Below are 22,048 nucleotides of genomic sequence, written 5' to 3' on the forward strand. Positions count from 1 at the left end.
AAATGCCTTAAAACAGTCATACTAGACAAAGACACTCACAAGGACACAAAATAATGCCATCATTCCTCAAATGCTGCAAATTTGATAAGTACTTATTCACAAGATAAAATGCCCTCAGCCAAACGGGTTTGTAAAAATTCTTAGGTTACCAAAAATAAAAGGACACCCAAAAAGACATAATATATATATATATATATACATACATACATACACATATACAGATATATATATATATACATACACATATACAGATATATATATATATATATATATACATACACACACACATTTTTTTTCCTCCCTAAAGAAACCAGTCATTAGGTAAACTGGCTTTTAACAAGCTGGCTTTGGGGGGCGACTGGGTGGCTCAGTGGGCTAAAGCCTCTGCCTTCAGCTCAGGTCATGATCTCAGGGTCCTGGGATCGAGCCCCGCATCGGGCTCTCTGCTCAGCAGGGAGCCTGCTTCCCTTCCTCTCTCCCTCTCTGCCTGCTTCTCTGCCTACTTGTGATCTCTCTCTGTGCCAAATAAATAAATAAATAAATATTTTTTAAATGAATAAAAAAATAAAAAATCACCTTAAAAAAAAAAAAAAAAAACAAGCTGGCTTTGAGCAAATTGATCCAGAGCCACATGTCTGCCCCAATCCCAGCCATATCTACCGCTGTGAAGAGTCAGGCCCCAGGGTCACAGCCTCCAGCAGCAGTAACCAAACAGAATACTGGACCCACATTTACGTATCCACCCCCTCCCCTTCCTTCCACACCCTGTTCCTTCCATCTGGCTGCAGGCTCATTCTCCTCCCTCCCACAACCCCCCACCCACCCACTCCAGGGCTGAGACAGGAAGAAATAACCTAAGATGACTGCTTCTTCGTCTTCTGGGTTCCAAGTGTTCCCCAGTGAAAGTTCCCCTTCTGCCTTTTACCCCCATCGGCCACCCCCATTCCACGGTAGGGGAGTCACCAAGGGAGGAGAAACCCCAAAGAGGAGGAACACTGGCTTTCCAAAGCAGCATCTAAACAGTACGCTGGGATTGGAACTCAGGAGTTCCTCCTCCCAGGAACAGTGGGCTGGCAAGACGGGGAGGTGACGGAGAGAAAGCATTGAAACCCGTGCCCCTGGCCACCATCCCAGGCTTGCCAAGGCTACAGGACAGAGAGGTCAACTCTCAGCAAGAACCGCCTCCAATCAGGTCCGCAGAGTTGCCAGGACAGGAGCTACAGCAAGGGGGGGTGTCAGCAGGAGGGACAGGGACTGAGGAGCTGGCAGACGGTGCCCTCCCTCATCCCAGACCAGGCTCCTGGGCCATCTGCTGACTAGGAGGGGATGACAGCCTCAAAGACTCCAGACAGCAGCACCTCCAAGACCTGGCCTCCCTTCTTCTCCACCACCACCTCTCCATACCCACTGTGTCAGGCTGCTTCCAGAATGCCCCAAGTTATTCTGATTTCAGAACCTCAATCTACTCCCCATCTCCCAGACTCCTACCACTCACCATCCGGGGCTTCCCATCCTCAGTGTCAGGGTCCCCAGACAAAATCCTAACTTCAGAAGGCCTCAGGATCACCAGCACCTGATGGAAAAGAAAAGGGCAGTGAGCCAAGGAAGGAAGAGATTGTCCCAGAGTCCTCAGAGGACCAGTCTCTGGCCTTGACAGTTTCCCTTCCCAACCCCCCAAACCAGGACTGATTGGATCCCCCATGATGCAGAGCCTTTGGACCCCCAGGGAAATGAAGTCGGCTTCATTATGCAAATACATGCAAATGAGCTCACAGGTTGGACTACCTCCAACAGCAGGTGTCTGTGTGATCTGTCCGTGGTGCTGAGCCACTGCAATTCTTTTTCATTGCCCTCAAATACCATTCCATTCCACAAAATTTGTTGAGCAGCTATCATAAGCAAGACTGAGTGAGAAGTGTATAGAGGTGATCTAAGTGTGGTCTCTGTCATCGAGAGGCTTATAGTCCAACAAGGGAACAATCCTACACGACAGGGTTATTTTAGGTCCTTGTATTTTTGCACAAGCAGCACCCTCCTCCTAGAATCTCCTTCCATCTACTCCCCTCATCTCTTTCCCTTGGCTAACCCTTCCTCAGATGAAACCCCGCCTACCCTCAAAGACTTTCTGTATTCTCATTCTGGATTATGTCTCACTATTAGGCTTTCATAACACCCTTGGTTCCCCCATGAAAGAAACCATAATACTGCACTGAAGTTGTCTGTTTCAATTTCTGTCTCCCCAGCAAGAATGTGGTCTTCCTCAGGGTAGGAACCATATCCTAATTATCTCTGAATCTCCAACACCTAACTTAGGGCTTTGACTAGAACAGGTCCTTAATAAACGTTCACCAAGTAGATGAATAAATGGACTGGAAAGGGGTAGCAAAACATTACACTAGTTCAGATGAAAACAAGACCAGACCCAATGGAGGGAAATTGAGGAGGACTTCCCAGAGAAGAATGTGTTCAGGATGGAGAACAAGATGGCTGTGTATTCCAAAGACAAAGTGACGGGGGAGAGAGAATTCCCAGAGAAAGAAACAGAAGGCACAAAGGCAGAAGAGGTGGGCAAATAAGGAATTCTTAGGGGTGGGCTGCGAGAGTTCCAGCAGACACTTAGGGTTTGGCAAATACTGGGATGAAGTGGGGGAGAGAGAGTCAGGAAGGAAGACGACTCTGAAGTTTGCAGCAGCCGTGACTGGAAGACTAATGATGCCATTATTAGACACAAGGATGTCAGGAAGAAGAGCTAGCTTTGCAGGCGTGATTAATGGTAGTGGAAGAGACACAGTCAGACATCAGGAAGAACTTCCTGACCCTGAAGGATGTGAGACAATGAGGAGAATTGTGGACTGTCCTGGAAATCTTCCATAGAGGAGAGGATGAGGCATACCCTGTCCCTGGCCCACCCTGTGGCCTGGACTGAAGGAGCTATTGGTTACCTTGCCTGCAGGGAACCAGAGGTGACCTCAGAGACATCATCTGCCTGACTCTAGACAATAGTTCTTCTCTTCCACTTGCCTTCTCTGGGGAAGCAGAGGCAACTTCAGACCAAGAGAGCCTCACAAGCAGTTGCTGGAAAAGCTCTTGAAGGCATCTCCCTGCTTTGGAAAGAAATTTTGATAGCTTGTCCTTCACCCACATCATGGTCCTCCTCCTCTTGCCCCAGGTAGAACCCACGTTCGAGACTCACAGCATAAAAGGCCACTTTGGCAGAAGCCCAGACCATCTCATTTGCTTTGTTCGTGGTCACATCGACCTGGAGTCTCACTCGGAGCTTCCCAATGGTCGACATTCCCAGGCTTCCCCCCCGCCATGGTCCCCCGCCAACACACAGGTGCTGCTGCCAAGTCTCTGAGCCGCCATCAAGATCTTATCAAACTTCAGTCTCTTTAGCATCAATCCATGTTCTCCCAGCTCTAGTCTCAGGGGAGACAGGCCCCTGTAATTGCTCCTCTCCAGATGAGTTATCCTCACCTCCCTTACCCATGTCCTATCGGGCAGCACTGTCTGGTGGAAAAAGTGCACGTTCTGACACCAGAAGGCATGTGACACTAGAAAAGTAACTTAATGATGCCTGCTCATCTCTCTCCCAGGATCTTCATATCAAATAATAAAATGTATATCAAGCCATTTTATAAACTCTAAAAGATTACACAATATAATCTCTCATTTGAAGACTTTATTCTGGATTTCCAAAATCCCCAATGTCCAAATACTAAACTGTAATCAAATACAAAAATTACTGAGGGAAGGAGATACCCAGGTTATTGATTTTCTAAAGAAAACATTTCATTGACGTAGACTGAATTATATAGCCTTCCTCCTATATAGTACGCTTTGCCGCCAATTCTCCTGCTCCCTCCCTGTTACTAATCGATAGGGAGGCAAAACAAGCAAGAATGGGACTCAGAATTCCACCCATCACCAAGTCCTATGGATTTTGCTTCCTAAAAATAGATCTGCCCACTTATTTCCATATCCACTAGCTGTATCCACTATATGACTAGCTAAAACTCATTTTCAACCTTCTTTCCCCTTTCCCAACACCCCCAGTAACTGGAGACCACACAATTCACTTTTGGCTAAATACACACACACACACACACACACACACACACACATATACACATAAAAATCTGATGGTTTCTGGGAAATAGGTCGCCTTTATGATAAAGAGGTGGAGCCTGCTAGTACCATCCTTCCGCCCCTTTCTTCTAGGCTTGAATACAACCATGATGCCTGGAGCTAAGGCAGCTATCTTGCCAACATGAGAGAAAGGCCTAGAGAGTCACAGAAATGCTAGTCCTGGAATCACTGAGCCCTGGAACCAACACAAGCAGTTGCATTCCTCTGGGCCTAAATCTGGTAAGGAATGAACTCTTTAAACCATTGTTGGCCAGATTTCCTGTGTTTGTAAGTAGAGAGCACTGCTAACTAATCCAATTAACTCAGAACACCGTCTCCTACCTAGTCTCCCTTTCCTACTCCGCTTCCAATCCAAATGGTCCCAGAAATCCAATCATGTCACTTCTCTGTTTAAAACTCATCAATGGTTTATTGATGTTCTTAAGATGAAACGCCATAACCTGTCCACCAAGGCCTGCAGGGTCCGGCCCTTCCTACATACTCCCTCTTGCTTCCTCTGCTCCAACCAGGCCAGTCTTTCTGCAGTCCCATGATCCCTCCCATCAGGGACCTGTTCCCACCCCACCCCCCCAGAAAGCTTTGCCGGCCCACCCCTGCCTTGTTAACTCCTACACACCCTTCAGATCTCAGCCTTGTTGTTGCTTCCTCAGGGGCAGCTTTCTCTGGCCTCCCTGACTAGGTCAGATCTCCCTGCTGTTTGCTCTCAAGGCACAAGGTCCCTGTATAGCTCTTATACTGTTACCATTTTCATTTGGCATGATTTCGAGATTGTCCGCCTTCCCACTAGAATGGAAGCTCCAGGGAAGTGCAGGGGTTTCATCCATCATACCGCATCACCCCAACCCCTAGAAAGATGCTTAGCACAAGGGCAGGTGTTTGTTGGGTGAATGCAAGCCTTTCACTTACGGCATCTTACGTAACTCCCACAACTATTCCAAGAGATACCTAATATCACCTTCCCCCACTTCCATTTTAGAGAAAAAGAAACTGAAGCTGAGAGAGGCCCAGGTCCTAGAGGTGGTGGCAAAACCCAAAGTCAAACCCAGTGCTGCCCCCTCCGCCCCCAAGCTTTAGCTTCCCTCTGACTTGTGCTGCTAGCCCACAGAAGCCAACCTTACTAAACGCCATTCTGAAGTAAACAGAGTAATGACAGTGAATCTGTTAAAAGAAGAAAAAAGGGGGGAAAAAAACCAAAAAACAAAAAAACAGAACCTCACCCAGACCCATACCCTTCCAGAGTTAACCAGAGTGTGGTTTCCCCTTCTCCCCTGTGCAGGGGAGTGCTGAGTCTGTTCTAAGTCCAAGGTCAGATAAGTACAGAATAAAGGAAGCTCCCTAAAGCCCTATGACAACTCTGGGGGCTGGTGCTATTTTCCCGCATTTTCCTGCACCAAGGCATCTGTCTACCATCCCAGGACACAGAGAGCTGCCCAGATGGTAAACCTCTGGGTCCAGAGAAGCAGCCCAAGCTAGCTGGGAAGGAGGAGTCTGGGAGGGTGCTGTGTATGACAAATTCTCTGATGCAGCTCGAATCTATCCGGGAATGGGAGAACTGGCACGCATGCCGTCACCAAGAAATTACCCAATTTAGCACCAACTACACAATCCAGCAATTAGTTTCTTAAACCGGAACTTGCTGGGGGCTGCCAGGCTGGCGGGGTTGTTGTTACAAATCTCACTGGGAAACCAGCTGTGTCATTCGCCAGGAGGCTGTCACTGCCCCAAGCAATTACCTTCCAGAAAAAGAATGGAACATGGAGAAAGGAAAAGGGCTGCAGAGGATCGAGTCCGTGTGTCTTCCTCTTCTCTCCCCCAGGGCCCTGTCCAGCCGACTCAGGTGCTTTTCCTTTCTTGAGACTCTGGCAACTCACAAACTCCCTGAATCAAAGCAGTTATGGGTGCTGCCTTTATGGTCAGACTGTCGGGGTTTCAGTCCCTTTCCACTCACTCACTAGCTCTGTGTACCTGGGCAGGCGATTCTCCTCTCTTAGCCTATTTTTTCATCTGTAAAATGGTGGTGATATTAGAGCTATCAGAAAGCAATTAACGGGGGCACCTGGGTGGCTCAGTGGGTTAAAGCCTCTGCCTTCAGCTCAGGTCATGATCTCAGGGTCCTGGGATCAAGCCCCGCATCGGGCTCTCTGCTCAGCAGGGAGCCTGCTTCCCCCTCTCTCTCTGCCTGCCTCTCTGCCTACTTGAGATCTCTGTCTGTCAAATAAATAAAAAATCTTTAAAAAAAAAAAAAAGAAAGAAAACACAAAACAGAAAGCAATTAATCACAGTGTGCTCGTTAACCAGGTAAACCACATAAAGCCCTTAGTACTGTACCGGGCACCTGGTGGATGCTTAAGGAAAGGACTTCTCGTTATCTGTGCTTTCTTATTTTTTATTTTTTTACTTCTCCATTGGCTTACTGTGTGACCCTTGGGTGGGTCACTTAATCTCTTCTGGACAACCATGTAAGACCAAAGGTATTCTGCTAGGAAAAAGGCAAGTCTTAGTCAAGACTGTCCATACCTAAGCACCAGGGAACCAGGAGTGTATGGCAACAGCCAATGTCTCAGAGGCTAACACAAGGCCATGTCCTGGGCAAAGCAGACAAAGATTCCAAAAATCGAATATTAACCAATTTATGCCTTCCCCACAAAGCGTCCGGGCAAGCTACAAGCTGGACACAATAGTCCAGATGGCAGCAAAGGGGCACAGTGGCTCTCTTGCTGGGGATCAGCCCCATCTGGTCCCCTCACACTGGAACCTGTGAGATCATTCCCATACCAGTTCCAACACAGCAGAACTTGCAGCAAGTGAAGCCTAGAAATCATTCTGCTGCTGCAGGCCTGGCCTCCTCCATCAGCCATGTGTACTCTAGGGACCCCAAAGTTTCCGGCTTTGGCTGCCCATCCCCTTTCCCTGTGCCAACCAGAATGGCCAGGACTCTGCCTCAGTTTCCCCATCCAGTTCTCCACCACCCCCTATCCTGACAGCAGCATATGTGGTGGGGGTTTTAGGTCCACTATAAAAGGGCTAGCTGCTGGGGAGCCTTAACACAAAGCCGAGGACCTGTAGCCCCTACTCCTCTGCACATGGCCAGGCATTCCTACTCCCGGCTGCCTGCCTCCTTCTGCATCCAGCTCTGCCTGAGCCCCCTTGAGCCCTTCCAGTCCTGGCTTGGCCCAGCTGCCTTCGGCCGGCTCTCTAGTAGCTGGTCTGGTGCCCTTGTCCCTGGCCTCTCTCAATCCCACGACCAGCCCTGTTGCTGAAGATTCAGTATGTCTTGAGGGAAGGAGAACGTGGACATGACAGACTTTAGACCCCAGAAAACAGCTCCTCTACCCTTACCGCCCCCAGAAGATGGAGAAGAAGGCAGGAGGGACAGAAGCAGGGAGGCTCAGGGTCTTTTTCATTCCCTTTTATTACTTTATTTCATCAACTCTTACTGGGGGAGGGGGTAGGAATTTTACAGAAAATGGGCTTACTGCTCCAAAACACTCGAGACATTTAGGCAGAGCCAAGTCTAAATCCATCTCCTGACCCACTGGACAGTGCTCCGTCTGTGAATAAGCCGCACTACCTACAATCTCTTTGAAAATCCCACGTCAGGGGGCTTTGCACTTGATGTTCCCTCTGCTGGAACGCTCTGCCCCAGATATTCCCATGGCTTCCTCTGCCTCATCTTTCAGGTCTCAGCTCAGAGAGGCCTTCCCTGACCACTCACTAACAGAAGCTGAACCCCATCCCCCAGGTACACTCTACATCACCCTGTTTCATTGTCTTCCTAGCACTTACTCCTCTTTGAAATTATTTTCTTTATCTTTTGCATGTTTATAGTATGTCTGCTGAAAGTCCAACATAAGTCCCACCAGGACATGGACTATGTCTGTCTCAGGGGCTACAGGATTCTGCGTGTCTCAAACAATGCCTGGCATTAATCAGTGCTCAAAAATTATCTATTTTGAAGGCACCAGGGTGGCTTACCAGTTAAGTGGCTGGGTCTTGATTTGGGCTCAGGTCCTGATCTCAAGGGTCTGAAGCCCACATCAGGCTTCACACCTAGAGAGGAGTCTCCTTGGGATTCTCTCTCCCTCTGACCCTCCCCCAACTCCTGCACACACGCTCGCTCTCTCTCTCTCTCTCGTAATTTTTTTTTAATTTATCTATATTTGCAGTGAAAGTCTCACTTGCCACCTTCATCCACTTGTCTCCTGTGGGCCCAACAGCCCACAGAATGGACCTCTATTCCTTTCCCTCTAAATGCTCTAGAGAGCCCCTGAAGGATTTGGTAATAGAAACCCAGCCTCCAAACCCAGCCCTGCTCATCTTACTTATCTAGCCCCTCTCGACTGGGCAGATACTGATGGTTTGTTTTCCAGCTGCACCTGGGTCTCTCTAGATGTGCCCCTTTGCATAGTTCAAGGAAGGCGTTTGGGGGAAAGAGGAAGAGTCGGGAAAATGACTCTCCCCACACAACAAAGAAGAATGAGACTCTGTGGAGGGAATCCCAGGGTTTGGGGTCTACCAGTCATCCCAAAGTAGGTCCCTTCATTCAGACTCTCTGGGCCCCAGCTCCTCTCCCAGCCGAGGCCACATAGCCAAGAGATACCAGAAGCAAAGTTCAGGCTTCCTCCTCCTCCTCCAGGGCTGCCAAAGGCCCCACAAGGCACAATTCAGCCTGAACCCCAACACCATCTCATGCTCCCTAATTGCAGCCATGGCCAACTGCTTTTGGCCTGTTCTTCCCTTTCTGCCAAATGAACCAATTCTCCAGCTCTTCTTGTCATGTCCACGTTCTCCCTCCTGAAGGTCTCCAGAAGTCTTCTTGGGGAAGTCATCCCTGCCCACAGCTGCAAAGCAGGACTCCCAGGACCGGACTCCTATAGGACTCTCGTCAGGGGCAGCGAGTGAGAGAGACTGTGGGTCTCAAGTTTAACTATGTGGGTTCCTGTCCTGGGTCCACAACTTACTAGACATGGGGCTTAAGGAAAGGCCCTTTATCTTCTTGAGTTCAGGTTCTTCAAGTTCCACATGGGAGCAAGAAGGGTTCCCTTCTCATCAAGACATCACGAGGATTGATATAGTGCAGGTAAAATGTCCATCAGTGCTATTAACAATGGAGGGGGGGAGGGTCGCTAAAATGTGTGAGGTCCGGAAGCAGGGTCTCTAAGAGGATTTCTCAAATGGCCTTGGGCAGAGGCTATAGCCATGCCTGACTTGGGTTTAGATCAAAAATGGGTGTTCTGAACACTCCTTTGTTTCATGTTTCACCCATGCCTGAGCTCCTTTTGAAGACCCTCCGCACCTTGAGCACAGCAGCCCTGGTGGTCCAAGGTAGTGGCACCTGAGACAACTAGAAGCCCTTGATTTGCAGGCCCCACCGATTCCTGCAGCCAGGGATAGTGGTGTCTCCTCCGGCTGGGAACCGGAAGGGAAAGCCCAGTGACCCTATTGCTGGGTATTGGAAAGACAGTCATCTCTCTCCAACTATTGTATTGCAGCCTATGTGCGTGACCCTGAAATACTTGTTTATCTGAGTCTCAGTGGGCTCATCTGTATAGGGATATGTACCTCCTGAGGTTGTGGCAATAAGAAAATAAGCTGATCTATCCAAGACAACGGACACATAGGTTTCCATATGTTGGCTTCTCCTGACTTTGGCACCCTACAGCCTTCTGTGATTTGTATGTGTTTGATGAAATTTGGGCTGCCACTGCTGCTCTGGCTTCCAGATTTCCTCCTGCCAGAGCCATCAGAGAACAACAGGTAAGATCCCAAGGCCATGGCAACGATCCCCTGGGCAGCAGCTTCTCAGGCAGGCCCATGGCCTTTCCTACACTCTGGCCCAGCTGTCTGATGGAGACCAGAGTTTAGGTCTGCCTCTGGGGTTAACACACCATCCCGTAGGCAATCTGTGTGAACTTAGACAAGGCCTGCCTGCGTCAGGGCCTGGTTCCTCCTCTGGGCCTCTCCTATGGGGGAGTCACACACAGGGCTAGGCCCTGCAGGGCCCCATGAATGCTGGTTGGTTGGCAGGCTGCCAGGTTCATGGGGTAACACCTCCCACTTCTCCCAGCTCTGCTTGATCCTGTCCCAGCCTCCAGGTTATCTTAGCCTCTGCTCTCCTCTCCGGACTTCTGGGCTTAGCAGGAGCCAGGACCACAGGGGGAGACAGCATGGAGAGAAGAGAGCCTTCTGTATGGATGGCCTGTCCTCCCCAATTTGCCCTCTGAGGTGCTCTTCCAAGAAAACTTACCGATGAGTGAATCCCCTCCACCCTGCCATCAATCCCAGGACACAGCAGTTGCTACCTCATCTTAAGATCCATACTTCAACACCTACTTTAACCTGCAAAACACTGTCTGCAGATTGTGAGCTCCTTGAAAACCAAATCCATCTGATCTGTCTCCGTATGGACAAGACCTGGCATACAGTAGGTGCTCAATAAGTTCAGGATCTGTGATTGCGCCATCAAGAAGGAATAACCCTCAGCTGGGGCACAGGAATAGAAGAGCAACAGAAGAAGGCAGGGGAAATGACTGTGTACGGCTGCACCAGAACTCCCCAGCAGGCAGAGCTGCTCCAGGGTAGTGGGCTTCCAGAAGAACTGGGCATGTCCTATCTAGTGAGGCATGCAAGCAGAGGCTGGAGGGAGGGCTGCTTTGGTGGATGCTATAAAATGAACTCAAGCGCTGACCACATCTCAGACAGACAACCCCTGGAGCCTTTCAACTCTGGAGTCTGAGGTACAGCTCTTTGAGTGCCTACAACTAAAAAGGCATGGGGTCAAGCACTTTTGTTGGACTTCTTCGTGTCGCCTTCACAAACTCTCCTTTGTAGGAGCTAGCATTTTTACTTCCATTTTACAGATGAGGCACTGAGGCTTAGAAATGCAAAGAAAATTGCCCAAGGTCACCAAGGTAGTGGAAGAAGGATGGGAATCTGGTCTGAGACCAGGCCCAACATTCTCAACCACGGAGAGACCAAGCCCCGGCAGGTCAAAAGTAGCATGGCTCTCTGACCGGCATGGTTTGATGAGGGCCCCCCAGTGGACCCCCAGGGTGCCGACTCATCACTCAGCCTCAGAAAACCTCCATCCCTGCCGTCCCTCCCTCGCACACCGGCATGTGCTGCTTATTCACAGTTGAACATATGTCAGATTACAAAGCCATGCAGATCATCCGACACAACTCACGTGGCACTTGTCATATGTACAGTCATCACCACGTAACATGCAAAGATACACACGAACACATGCCCACACGGGTTCACAAACTTCTGCACTTTCATCCAGTGGATGTTGATGCTTTGTACGCACAGAAGCTGCCCAGATACAAACCTTGCATACCTGTTCATTCGTGTGTTTATCCCCATACAACAAATATACATGTCCATTTCGCATCATGTAGGCACCCACATCTGCTCAACGTCATACACCAAAGCCTCCCCCAACAAGAATGTTATCCATCGTTCCCAGATCCAGGACTAGACCCAGGTGAGCAATGATGCTCCCTCCTTCTGGGGTTGGCCAGGCAGCCATGAAAGGGGGAGAAGATTCAGCCTGCCTGTGATGGATGGAATTAATCTACTGAGCTGGAGAAACTAAATAATTAAATCCCTAATCACCCCCCAAGCCAGCCCAGGCCAATATAGCTGAGGGAGGGAGGGGGCTCTGAGGCCCAGACCAATATCCTAGAAAGGGGGAGGGGCTTAGGAAGAAAAGCACAGACATAACCCTCTAGGAGTGTTCTCTGGGAGGAGCTCTAGCAGGCAGGCAGAGAGACAGACAGACATGGCTCTCAAGGGCCGCAGGCCTTTCCTGTCCACGCTTGAGAAAAGAGCATACTGTCATCCACTAATACAGAGTGGCCCTCCTCTAGCCCTCCCAGAGCCTTCCTGCCCCTCCGGAGATGCATCCTGGGAGTGTATGGAGATGGCAGGCAGGACTCTCAAACTGCACAGGACTGTGGCTGCCAATGGGGTCCACCCAAAGTGGAGCTGACATAGGATCAGTAGGGCCCTGGCACACCCCTGCCTCACTCAGAGCAGGCCCCTCCCCACCCTGGTGCAGATGGCAGAGAAGGACCCCTCCACACAGGTGCACCTGCTTCCTTCAGAAGTGGGTCCAGCACGTGGCTAATAGGCTGAGGATGGGGCAGAGGCCCGGGCAGGGGGGCTCAGGGAATCAGCCTGGGAGCAGGCCCCAGTCCCATTGGCTGAAAAGTGGGTCATTTTCCTTTTGAAAAATAGTGAGAAAATGGAGAAGTAGGTCGGGCTCTCATCCCCTCAGCCCCAGGCCCCATCCCCGACTTGCAGGGTAGGGAGAGGAGAGATCTGCACATGCCAGAGCCCCATCTCCCCCAGGAGGCTGCCCGGGGAGGCCCCCAGCACAGGAGGCCAAGGTCATCAGCATTACTCAGGACTCCCAAGGACATGCGCGCTCTGAAGCCAGGGCTGGAGCTCAAGCCCCACCCTGCCCTGGGGGCCCTGGGGTGAAAGCAGCTAGGACCGGACCACAGGCAGCACGCAGGACCCCGAGGAGCCTCCTCCCATCCTCCTGTCTGTCGTGATACCTCCTCTCCTCTCTTCTCCCTTTCCTCTTCGTCCACGTGGGCAGAGTCGTTGCCATGACACCGCGGGCAGGTGGGCGGCTCTGGCGGCAGCTCCGGCCCAACCCCCAAGCTCCGAGCCCAGGTGGGAGGGGAGCGGCGGCAGCGCCCCCGCCCCTGGTCCAGATGGAGAGGAGACCGGCAGAAGGCCCCCAGACACCTAAAACCTGCGAGGAGCTCTAGCCCTGGCCTCTGGGGCAATGAGGCAATGCCGGCGCAAGCCTGGAGGTCTGGGGGAGGAACCCTCAAAGAGGATTTAAGGCCTCCACCGCCCCCACCCCACGTCCGGGAGCCGCGCCGGGCGGGGCTGACCCACCACTCCCATTTCTTCCCTTTCTCAGCCGGCCCTCCTCCCAGCTTTCCCCGCGCCTCAAGTCTCTGTCCCTTCCCGCTAGCCGCCTATTGGCCCCGCCTGAGGTCTAACCTCAGTCCCTCACTGTGCTACGCGAGCGCGAGTCCCCATGTCTCTTGGGAGAGAGGATAACGGCCAAAGTTGAGACTCTAAGAGAGATTCCTCCTCTACCCCCAAACCCCTGGCCTGTGCTCTGGAAATCGTCTCCCTTTTCCGCGGGTACCCCCACACATCTGAATTCACATCACAGCCTGGGGGGGGGGCACTCACTCCTGAGCCCATACTTGGCCAAGGCACCCACCCCACCAGGAGTGAGGGCCCCTAATGGAGCAGGGAGAGGAAAAGAGGAGGGAAAATGCTGTCTGAACAGGCTGCCCTTCCTCCCTCCACATCCGGCCTCAGAAAGTCTGGACCACGCCTGAGCTCAAGGGCTCTGAACACTCCTCTGGGGGTCCGCATGCCTCTGTCCCAGTGTACCTAAGTTTTCCTAAGACCCCTCCCACTGTTCAGGACGTTGTTCCCTAAGGCAGGAGCCCTGTATCACTGACCAAATGGAACCAGAGGGACCCCTACACGGCAGCCCTCTGCCGCCTGCCTGGCAGGGGTGGGCATAGGTGTGGTGGTGGTGCCAAGATCCAAAAGGATGGGAGAGTGGTCAGCCAAGGTTAGCTGGAGGCTGTCCAGCTTGCCCTGGGGTGTTCCTGACATACACACTGCACACACATAAAGACATTTTTACTTTCTTCCTTAGCCTTCTCCAGCTAAGACAACAGATCTGGCTAAAAATCATACGTGTGCACACGTGTGTGTGAGAGCGCTCATGTTCCATCTCCTTTTCTCCACCTCCAGTGTTTGACATCAAAGCGGCCCTCCTCCCAAGTTCTCACCAAAGCTATGTCAGAGGGTTCCTCATGGTCTCCCTGCCCTGCATCTTGGTCCAAACCCACCTGTTCTCCTCGTGGGCTGCTAGCCTCATCTACCTAAAAAGTGTTGACTCGACAAATACGTATTGAGTATGAGCGGAGCCACGCACTCCTCTGGACACAGGAGTAGAGCAGTGAACACGACGGACAAAGCCCCATTCTGAAGAAGTTCATTTTCTAGTACAGAACGTGTATTAGACTGTAGAGGACGTATATTCCCTACATACATCCCTGAGCACCACAGCATCTGATCAGCCTTGGGCTCGACTCAAATATATTTAGTAATGGAGTGGGGTGAGGGGACAGAAAGACAAGGGGATATCTAAGACCATGGGTGAGGCCTCTTCAAAAAAAAAAAAAAAAAAGTGACTTTTGAGCAAAGATGAATAAAGTGAGAGAGCAAATCACATGGCTACCTGGGGGAAGAACATTTCAAGCTGAGGCAAAAATGAGTACAATGGCCTTGAGAGGGGACTGTGCTTACCATCTTTCTGGAACCAAAAGGAAGCCCTTGTAGGGGCTGCACCTGAGATCAGGGAGGTCACTGGAGGCTACTTCACACACAGTACTTCTGTTCCTCACGCCCCACTAAACATTCTGGATTTCCCTCTGAGATGAAAAGCCATTGGAAAGGCATGACTTCATCGTACTCAGGCTGCTTTTGCAGGGGAGAATCTGTGGAGGAGGGGCCGACAACGGTGGGAGTAGGGAGACCAGTTGGGCCATTTCCTGTCAGTGAAACACCTTTTCCTGCAGTTGTCCACCCGGGGGACTCCTGTTCCAAATTCAAGCTGTGGCTCAAAGGCCTCCTTTCCCATGGATCCTTTTCCAAACCCCTCCTTTCCAGGCTCCAGAACTGACCAACCTCTCTATAGGTCCCCGCCACCCCCCAGTGAACACTTATGTCCTCCTACTTTCCTTAACACTCTCTTAATTGGTTGTAGGTCTTTTACCTTCTCTAGATTATAAGTTACCTGAGGTCGAGGACCATCCCCAGTGGCCAGCACACAATGTAGCAGATCACAGGCATAAAATAAACACTGGCTGAATGAATGGAGGCATTGGGTGAGGCACAGGTGGTAGAAAAGGGACAATTTGCAGACTGTTGTTAACATGTGAGTGGGTGAGTGAGGTCACAGGTGTGCACTCACCAGTTGCCATCAGGTCAACATTAGCATATACCTACGTATTTCGGCACACTCCCTTCATATGTATATGTTTGTTAGCCTGCATGACCTGTAGACAAGCCCTGTGTTGGTATATACATTCCTATGGATTCGTTCATGCGTGTACATGTTAGAAAGTGCATTCATGTCAAGATAAACATATTAAAGCCTAGACAAATAATATTCATTGTACACATGTATCACCACATGCCCTGCCAGGTGTGAGACTCATACGCACATTTAGGCCTCTCTAATATTCCTGCTCCCTTCACCCATGAAGCTCCCCCTTGTTCTGCTTGATTCTTAAAGTGTTTGTCATCATGTTAACGTTTAAGTTCCCAGACCCTCTCCCCACATACGCTCCTCAGTACCATGGCATCTGATCAGCCTTGGGTTGGGTTCCCTCACTGCACTGTCCCCAAGGCCTGGATGGGTTTCTCCTCAACAAATCCCCATCACATGGATGGCAGTGAGGAACCGCTGGGTCCCTGTGACATGAGAATTTGAGACACCTCAGGAGGCTGCTTTCTGGAGAAGAGCCACAGGCATCAGAGTGGATCAAATTCAAGTGTGTGGGAAAACAGCTTTTGAACAGCTCCAATATTCAGCCCAAATCGCTCACTCTCTCTCTCTCATTCTTTCTCTCTGCCACATTAATTCACATGACCTAGCTTATGGAGATATATTCACATGCTATTAATTCATGGGTGCACATATGTGTCCCCACAGACATGATCACATGTAAACACTCACCTATATGCATTGTTGGGTGAGCACCCCAACACACACACGTGCGTGCGCACACACACACATACACACACACAGGTTTAATTAAGCCATTGCCTCCAAAGTCCCATAAATACATGGACGCACACATAAAGTTATATGTATACACATGACCACCTTCTACACAAAATCATAAATGTGTCTGAACACATTCACACAGCTTACTCATGCATATGTGTGTACACATGCACAGTCACGGACCCACTCACGGGCAGCAATACACATGCATTTGCACCAGAATAGCAGAGCTATCCAGCCCCTCCCCTGGTTTCTATCCTGCGCACAAAGCCAGGAGTCCATATTCTTTCCAAGCGGCATCGCAAGTTTGCACTTTCTCTTTTTCTTGCCAGGCTCCCACTTCTCCATTTGGAAAGTTGTTCCTACTATCAATAGGATATGCCCCACTCCTGGACACACCCCATTCCCACCCACTCTCAGGGAAAAAAAAAAAAAGTCATTCTAAAAATGGGCTGTTATCCCCTTGTCCCACGCCTGTAGTAACCAATATTTCCTCAGACAACCTGGGGCATCTGCAGCAACGAAACAGGTGCACCTTGGAATAAGTGCACTTCTTCTCCACCCGAGGCAACCCCCACCCCCACCCCCCACAAATATTTGCAAGTCTTTAATCCAACAAGGAGAAATCAAAAGAAAATATCAAGACCAGAGTTTTTCCTCCCAGTACCTCTGGGTATAGTCCACTGCTCCCAGGCTCCAAAACAGTTACCGGGGCACAGGAGGGAACAGTCAGAAAATTATCTCTGGGCCCTAAAACCTCCTGGGATGCCTCTCTTCTTCCCTAGAAGACAACTTCATGAGGTCCAGTGTACCCCTTCTATCCCAGTCCAAAGACCCTGTCAAAGAGAGGCCAGACCATAAGGCTTAAAAATGTAAAGGTGATGACCTTGGCTCAAGATAACAAAAGAAGCAAGGTTTAAAAGACAGAAGCTGGGCAGGGAGCAGAGAGGGGAACTGAAGACAACTCCCAGCAGGAAAGTGGCTGCTGGAACATTGGATCATGAAGAGCAGGACTCTCCAAGGGGCCAGGGACAGGGGGGTGGACATCCAGTATTCCATGTGGGGGTGGAGGGGTGACTGCTTCAGGCAGTAGCAGCTCCAAAGTAAAGTCTTATCAAAGCTGTTATATAACCAAAGTAGCTTAGTGGAGCACAAACACCTCCCCTCCCCAAACAGGCACCCACACCCACACCCACCACCTCCCAGCACCCACAGCATAGGAAAACTCAGCTCCTCCCCAGCAGCTAGAGGAGAGAAGAATCGTCTTCATGAGTTACATCAAAAACAAGATGGGTGATGGGCTCCTTATTAACTAGAAGGAAACATCTGGGAAAGAATGAAGTGGCTTGGTTTGGGGTCCCCAGATACTTCCCCCTTTCCTTGAACTCCCTGCCACACCCAATTTTTGCCCAGCATCATCTGGAAATCCTCTCTGCTCTACCCTCAAGAAGGAACCCATTTGAATATTTGATTGTGCTCTTGGGATGGGAGGTGAAGCTGCCATCAACCCTTCCTGCCTGTTGTTCCCCACAGTCTCATCTGCATATCCTGACATTTGGCTCTCATCCCCCTGAGATGACAAGGGAAGGGACTGGGAGAAATAACTCCTTGCTCTATTCCCTTCAGAGTTACAAAGACAAAGCACAAGAATACAGAAAATTAAGATGATATTAGGTTAGTGAGGAAAAGATTTCCAAAGAAGTTGAAGATTGAAACCTAGACCCTATCCCCTAATTTGCAAGGGTTTTTTTTTTTTTTTCTTCCCCAGATCTTCCTCTTTTCCCATTGCCCTGTCTCCACTAGCCTCCTCCTTCTCTGCTCCATGGCATTGAACAACCCCACCCACTCCTTGAATCCTTTGCTTGGAAATCTTCCTCCCCAACAAAAGTCTCTCCCAAATGCTGCTCTGAGCTGTGGCTTGGGTGGGCAGAGAATGAGACAGGCTTGCAGAATATTTCACTGTCCCTTGTCCTCAACTCCAAAGTATGCTGGGCAGAGGGCAGAGGGGTGCCACAAAGTCAATCAAATTGTCCTGAACTCCTGAGCCCTATCTACCCGAGGCCTAAATAGCAAAACCTAAACTCTCCTAATCCAGAACTGCCTTGAGCCTGAACTTGTGGGACCCAGTAGGAGAAAAGCTGGTGGCCGTACTCCTAAGCTTATTGCACTAAAAACTATCCAGGAGAAGAGAGCTTACAGCCACATTCCTACCCCCACACTAACAGAAAGCTGATTGGGGGAAGGGGGGGGGTACTGAAACAGGAAAAGAGTTTTGTTTGTTTGTTTGTTTGTTTGTTTTCAAATACCACTAATAACTAACTGTGAGGCCTAAAGCCAGAAGGAGGATCCCAAAATCTATCTTTCCATCCAGGGACTCCGTCCTTGGAAAATGGGTCATCTGGGAGAATTTTTTTCTAGTGAGCCCTCAGCACTGCCTAATCACATTTCCATCATCGGGTCTCAATGCAGCTCCATTCAAGACCCGAGACAGTTCGGAAGGAGCAAATCCCTGCAGTGTCCCGTTCAGCACTCGGGACAGCTCCCAGCGCCACTCCTGGCGGCACTGCCAGAAACCCAGGATGCCAGATTTACCCGACCACACACCGGTGCTCTTCAGAACAGAAGCCCCTCTCCCCTGCCCGTCCCACATTCGCGCCCATCCACCGGAGCACCTGGTGTTGCTCCCTTGCCTGTGTCCAAAGAGAGAAAAGAAACCCAGACACGAGGCTTCCCTGAGGGAGCCTAGAGAGAGGACCCCACCCACCTCCTTTAAGCCCAGAGCCTCTCAACGCCACTCACAGCTGGTCCTAAAAACCACTTTTCCTTCTTAACCAGCACCCCAAAGATAAGAGAAATACTCACGTGGGGGCTCCCAGCCCTGGAGGCAGATGTGGTGGGGGGAGGCAGAGAGAGGTAGCTCCCCACACCCTGATCTGAGCCCCCTTTCTGAAGGAGCCAGCTCCCATCTGGACTGGGGGGAGGAGAGACATGTGGAAGCACTGATTGAGGGGAGGGGAGAAGGGAAAGGGGAGGAGGCAGGAGCGGGGGACTGGAGGGTGGGGGTGTCGGGATGGGGGCAAGGGAATCCTTTTTAATTTTATTCTCTCCCCATGTCTACATCAGCCCTGCAGGCTCAGCTCTTTAATATTTACACATAGAAAGAGGAGAGGATGAGAAAGAACAGAGAGTGGGGGGCGGGAGGGAGAGCAGGGGATACCTGAGCTCAAAGGACACAGAGGCAGGGGCCTTCAGGAGCTAGATGCTTGAGCCCCTCACATCATTCCCAGCCCACTCCCATTCTGAGCTCTTGACTGGAAGGAAGAAGGAACCCTGGTACCATTCTGTCCCTTTGTTAACAAGACACTTTGAAGCTGCCTCAGAAAAAGATCAGATCCCCACCCACATACCTGGACACCCCCACAAACCCAGATTGCTTGGGTGCCTTATGTGCAGATGGTAGAGGCAGTATTCATGCACAAGCATGTTCTGGTGCTTGGAAGTATGTTTACATGTGGGTTGCTGTGTAAAAGCACATGAACATGTCAGCTAGCATGTACAGGTCTATACAAGTATGTTCTGGATGTATTCACCATAACAGCCCCCGCAATCATACACAAACTTATGTAATCAAATGTGCAAATCAGCCCCTAAGGGACCTACCCCTCGCTCTCAAGCTGTAACCCAAGGACAAGGCCTTCTACTGCCCCCACACACACCCTTATTTGTCGGCCCCTCCCTCACAGCCTCACTTTTTCTTTCTGTGACATGGGGAGAAGGGCTGGTGGGAGGGCATGCTGCATCTGAGCCCAGGGACTTGACAAGTTATTAGCAACAATGAGCTGGCAGCTCGTTACCATAACGATGGTGCCACTGCCTCACCCCAGCTCAAACCCAGACTCCCCAGACAGCAGGAGGCCCGCTGAGCCAGCAGTCTTCAGACTGGGGGGGGGGGGGGGGAGGGCAGGTGGGTAAAGAAGGAATCAAGACATAATGCTTGTATAGTGGAGGGTACACAGCTGTTCTTCCAACTCCCACTGAGATAACACGTTGAATCCACCAAGTGGGAATAAAATCAGACTAGGGAAAGGTTTCCTGACTGTGGAGATGTATAATACACTAGAAAGAGTCTATAGAAGCCCCTCTAGACAAAAGGTTCTGTTGTCATTTTCCCCCTTCGTCTCCTCACTCCAAGAACTTCTTCTACTGATCTTAGTGAATTAAGAGGAAAAAAAAACAACCAGATAGAAGACCCCTCTCTGAATTTCAGTGTTCCCATCTGTAAAATGGGGACAATTATCTCATCGTTTACCCTAGACTCCTGGAAGTTTGATTAGAAAGGGTTTAAGGGCAATTACAGACCCTTACAAACCCAGAAAAGCCCCCAGAAGTTTCTCCACCCAATGGGAACCCATGAAATAAGGAATTGTCGGTCCAGCTAGAGGCAAAATGCATCAGAAACTGGGTGGGATGAAGGAAAATGGAGCTCAGCCAGCTCAAGCCCCAACAAAAGCTGGAGAAAGATGATGTGAGATGCCAGGCAGCAGCTGAAAGCAGGCACTGCCCAGAAGAAAGTCTGGGAGTCTGGCCTTTAGCAGCTCCAACCCCTCACTGGCAGAAATCAAGACAAACCCATGGCTTCGTCAGTGGTGGGTATGGTTATGAATCCCCATCCCTAATAACATCTAGCTCTCTCTTTAAAAAGGGTCCCAGGTTAGAAGATTTAGAGCCTTAGGCTTAGTGAGTCTTTGATTCTTCTCCTCAAATCCCCTCTTCTCAGCTCTGATGGGCATGGATGGAGGCGGGGGTGCGGGGTGGGAGTTCCAGGAATGGAAAGTAACATGGGGGGTTGGAAAGTTCCTGGGCTAAGACTAGCCAGGAGCACACAAGTTTGCTGTGTGACCTTGGGCAAGTCCCCTCCCTTCTCTGGGCTTCAGTGTCCTCACTTTATAATGAAAGGATTAGGCCAAGTCAATTCTAAGATTCCTCTCCCATATACAAGCTCACTCCTTGGACGTGAGCCCCCTGGCATAAAATGCAGTGGGCACTGCCTGCTAGATCAGTGGGGCAGTGGGGGTGGGGTTGCAGGGTTTTTAATCTGACGCTGTTCATCCTATGTTCATGTTCCTTTTAGAAACACCTGCCACCCTAGCCCTCCCAGCTCCCTTTTTAGACCCTGATTCACTGCCAACTCACGAAGCCTCTCTCCCTTCCCTCCCTCCTCTCTTCTCCCCCTCTCTCCCTTTTAGGCCTTGGCAGCTGGGTGCAGAAGTAGCCCCAGCACTCAGGAAAAGCTGGGTGGAAGTGGGAAATCAGTGCCCCTAGGGTCAGAGAGAACACACCAGGGAGCACCACTCTTTCACCTTGGCTCAGCCCAACTCTGAATCACCCAAAGACCTGGGTTGGAGTCTTTCTGTCTTACTGATGAGCGAGGGTGAAATCATGAGAAACACAACTTCCCTCTTGAGCCTCAACATCCTCATCTGTAAATTGGCGTTATATTAAGTTGAACTACATGAAATTGCTGTTTGGGTAGGTAAAAAAGAAAAACAGTTGAATACTGGCAATTTCATATGCCTTACCCTGTCCTGCTTGCTTCCGAGGCTACTGGGGTGATAAGAAGGAGGTGAGAGTGGAGTATTTTTCAAAAGCCATGGACTGATACAAGGGCATTGTCTTCTTACTATTATTACTTCAAAGAGCTTTAGCCCAGACCCACCTGGAGCCCAGGGACTGAACAAATGACCCAGAACTTGGAAATTTAGGACTTGGAAGTCTGGGAGACAGCCACCTGCTCTGATGACTAACAGCAGGACAGAAGCTTGCACCTGGCCTCCTCAGCTACTGGCACTAAAGGGCCCTTGGTGAACATTACTGGGATGACACAAGTTCCTAGGCCCCAAGAAGCAGCACACACACTCCAGCTCACCCCTGGCCCTACTACCACCAGGGGCCCCAGCAGGCAGGAAGCACACAGGAATAGCATCACAGAGGGTACCCCTGGAGGTAGGTGAAGGTGAGGATCAAGGCGGGGGGGGGGTGGAAATCAATGCAGAT

At 50.4% G+C, this 22,048-nt stretch overlaps 1 protein-coding gene across 1 annotated transcript in view; it reads right to left on the reverse strand.

Annotated features, from left to right (window-relative positions):
* Window positions 1-22,048, reverse strand: part of DLGAP3 (DLG associated protein 3) — a 62,529-nt gene that overhangs the window by 38,988 nt on the left and 1,493 nt on the right. The window contains exon 2 of the mRNA XM_059137121.1: window positions 1,496-1,573. The gene's annotated coding sequence lies outside the window, so the exon portion shown is untranslated. The remainder of the gene's footprint in view (window positions 1-1,495; window positions 1,574-22,048) is intronic.

The sequence above is a fragment of the Mustela lutreola genome, chromosome 10 (assembly GCF_030435805.1).
Source record: "Mustela lutreola isolate mMusLut2 chromosome 10, mMusLut2.pri, whole genome shotgun sequence".
Lineage (NCBI taxonomy): Eukaryota > Metazoa > Chordata > Mammalia > Carnivora > Mustelidae > Mustela > Mustela lutreola.